A 3,775-nucleotide genomic window follows, 5' to 3' on the forward strand; every position below is an offset into this window, starting at 1 on the left:
AATGTCTCTATAGACACTTGTGTGTTCTAAAGTTAAAATAACTACGTTTTACTTATAATATCGCACATCGAGGCTCGTTTGTTCTAATGTTACAATAGCTACGTGTGTTCCACACGATTTATTGATCTATAAACCATTTGTGAATATCCATGAAACACAACTACTTACATGTTACTAACCATTCTACCCTAATCACACAACTTCATTACCACTTACAGTTTTAAAGTCTTTCCACCACTACATGAGCCACTTCAACAGAAATGTATCACATGTAAATAACAAATAATCACTCACAGCTTCCTATTGGTTCAATCTGTCTCTCTACATGTTTCTATAATATTGTAATATATTCTTGACGTCAACTGTTACTGGAATCATTCTGATTGGTTGTGATGTTCTCAGAACTGTGCATCTCATTAAAAATACGACTATATAAGCTGAGTATCAGGACCCTAGTCTAACTGTATATTTACACTCCAATAAAACGTAGTCGAAGTGCCTAATAATTGAACACTCCTTGGTAATATAATTTTTATATCATGTTTGAGAGTATTTCTTTATAATAGTAATTATAATGAATATTAAACTAAGTACAGATCTTAAGTACTTATTTGAATAATTATTTTTATCATGTTAACACAAACTAATATTTTGTTTTCATTTCATAAATTGATAATTTACCGCAGTCATGGTAACTTCAACGTTTTTCTATTCATTGTTAAACTTTAATTCTGTGTGTTTTCGTTGATCGGTCTGGTATTGTTCTTAGATATAAACTTTTTTTAATAAAAAAGTTTTTACTTTCATGTTTTATTAAGTTCGAGAAACCTCAAAGAAAAGAAAAATTTCAATATAAAATCATTTTTGTTGTTAAACGGTATTTACAAAATGTAATTTTTATCATATAGAAATCTTACATTAGATTTCATTAGTTATTGTAATGGTTTTAGTGTCCCTGTGATAAATCGGGAATTTCTTTCTTCTGTAACTCTCTACTTCCGTTTATAAAAACTACCTCTGTTATCATATATCTGAAGCTGGTAAGATATAGAATTCATGGGCTGTACTAAGTGTCGAGCTTTTATTTTAGGCTTTGTTAAAAGTCGCATTTCTGTAACTGTATTAATACTGATTTTAACAGATCAGAGAAATGAAGACTACAACAATTATTATACTTTTGATGTTCACAACACTGTTGGAATCAACTCCAGGTGAGAGTATGAATTCTTTGATACCAAATTCATACAAACAGTTTAAATGGTATGATAGAAATATCAATTATAAGTTACGTTTGTCTTTATCGTTTAAGAAACTGCCACAATGTTTATTTCTTCTCATTAACGGAATGTAACATTAATATTATGTAACATAATATTTAATGAAAGTAAACTTATAACAACGACGTGTATCTAAAAATTCGAATATTGTCTATAATGAAAGAATGTAATAAATAATACTTCTCTTGATGACTATATATTTCACAACAATTTAAAGTGGGAAATTAAATTATTTTAAAATGATTACATGTGTGAAACAGCAACACAGGGTGACACAACCATGCATTTTTATAAATTTGTTCTTATAACTTTTGAAGTAAACATTTTAATTTAAATTGCATTTATTGCTACAACTGAATATCAAACTGAAAGTAAGTAATATAGACAATAATATAACAGATAATTGTTTCATATACGTTTGTTGTAAATTAACGAGTGTATAAAATACTAATTACATTAATACGACAGCTGTTTATATGATTGGTCTTGTGCTGTGGTCTTTTTTTTTTTATGACATACAATCCACAGCCTTGTGAACAATATATCGTATTCTATACAATGTAATACACACATATTTTCTTTAAAAAATCTTAAAATCACCCATGAGTGTCCCAAGATAAGAGTGATGGGTTAAGACAAGAGGTTAACTTGGGATCTACTCAAATTGGCCTCTCATACAGATCGTAATGTCATTACTTACTCATTACAAGTATCTTCAGTAGTATAAAACAATTGAACTAATATTGTCGATATACTGTGGAGTATATTATGTGTTTACTCAGTAAATTGAAGAAAGTCAAGGATATATTAAAGTGTTAGTTGTAAAGTCAATTTTTTATTAGAATTCTCTGTCACAAATTAGGGTTCGTCTTCCACGATGTAGCCTCTAACTAATGCGTAAAATACGGTATTTAGTGTGCAAGCTAACCAACGGAGAATCACTTTAATGTGTTTTTATAGAGAAATTTTATGTACTTTTAGTGACGCAACGGAAAGTTGAAATTTGATATAAGATACTGTTCTGGAAACAAGAAAGTAGATTGGTTTATTGATTAATAATAATAGATTTTTACTGACAAACTCGTCAAATTAACGTAACTGTTAAAGATGACTATTTTTTGTGACGTGTTCTGTAACATCAACGGTTGATCTTGGTATTGACGTAATTTTAATAGTTTCATGAATATAATGTTTATTAGCTAGGCTTCACAAGTAGATAAACAGTGACGATTTAAAAGTCATAATAAAATATTACAGGCGATATATATTCTAATGACGTCACTTTGTTTACTACCTGAACTAGTGGGGAATTTCCGAAATGGCATCGCATGTCCAACAAATTTTGTTCACTGTGATGTTCCTCCTTCATATTGTTGTGATGGAGCTGGAAATGGACTTCTAGGTATGTATGGAAGTGGAGGTGGAGCTATAGGTTTATTTGGAAGTAAAAGTTTTGGAATTTGAATTACAGGAAGCATATGGTTTAAAGTGAAGAAGGAAGCGATATATTCTGAGGATACTTTAGTATCCATATGAAATTTTGTTGTCAATAAAAATACAAAATAAAAATAATTATTGTGTTTGTTTGTTATTAAGTTCAAAACTGACAAATGTGTATTTTAGTTATGACCACACCAAGGATCGAAACTTGAATTTTAACTTTATAAGATTTCGATGTTATCAGTTTCTCAACTGAAGTTAAGTGACTTTTAAGCTTTTAACCAAGTAGTTGCCAATAAAATATTTAAAAACATGTTTCGAAATAAAAATATGTTGTTTTTTTATAAGAACAAAGCCACACTGGTCTATCTGCTTTGTCCACTTGTGAATAATACATCGCATTTGAACGTTGTAACTACATAAACTTACCGCTGTGCCACAGGAGACTATGTGAAGACGATGGGTTAGCTGTTTTAGAATTTACTTTCATGAATTAAACAAATAGTAGAAGTAAAACGTGAGTATTAAACCCATCGTTTATTCTTAACGACAATAGCAACACTTAACGACTTGTGAATGAAAAAGGTTTGAATGAAGACAAAAAATAATTCATATCATGTGAAGAAACACTGAAGCTGATATTGAATTCCTTAACTCTGGGAAGAGAGCGATTGAAGAACAATACTTAACGTAACACTGATAACTTTCCACGCTTACATGGTAGATTCTAGAAGTTAATAAAGTATTTACAAAACCAACAGATTTTTAACAAACGTTGTTGTTTGGAGTTTGTCGCTGGAGGACCTAAAGTAGGAACTGAAAATAGTTTACACATGGAAACGTTTCTTCAAACACTGACCATATTTATATAATTCGACATACATTAGTGTGAAATAGTACATTTTAAAGGATTAGTGAGTTTTCATTTACTGAACCAAATACAGTGTAATGTCTTATAATGGGTAGCAAGTTTAATGTGTCATTAGTATACGGATAATAAGTTTCTGAGTTTGGTTATACAGCAAGTTACATGTGATTATCTTAATGCCGGAACATGA

The 3,775-nt window shown here is 29.9% G+C and overlaps 1 long non-coding RNA gene across 1 annotated transcript; it reads left to right on the top strand.

Annotated features, from left to right (window-relative positions):
• Nucleotides 1-397: 397 nt before the first annotated feature.
• LOC143238792 (uncharacterized) lies at nt 398-3,030 on the top strand. The gene is made up of 3 exons (XR_013020764.1): nt 398-520; nt 1,142-1,211; nt 2,581-3,030. It is a non-coding gene; the product is annotated as an uncharacterized LOC143238792 (long non-coding RNA).
• Nucleotides 3,031-3,775: the final 745 nt, after the last annotated feature.

The sequence above is a fragment of the Tachypleus tridentatus genome, chromosome 13 (genome assembly GCF_004210375.1).
Source record: "Tachypleus tridentatus isolate NWPU-2018 chromosome 13, ASM421037v1, whole genome shotgun sequence".
In the NCBI taxonomy this organism is placed as follows: Eukaryota; Metazoa; Arthropoda; class Merostomata; order Xiphosura; family Limulidae; genus Tachypleus; species Tachypleus tridentatus.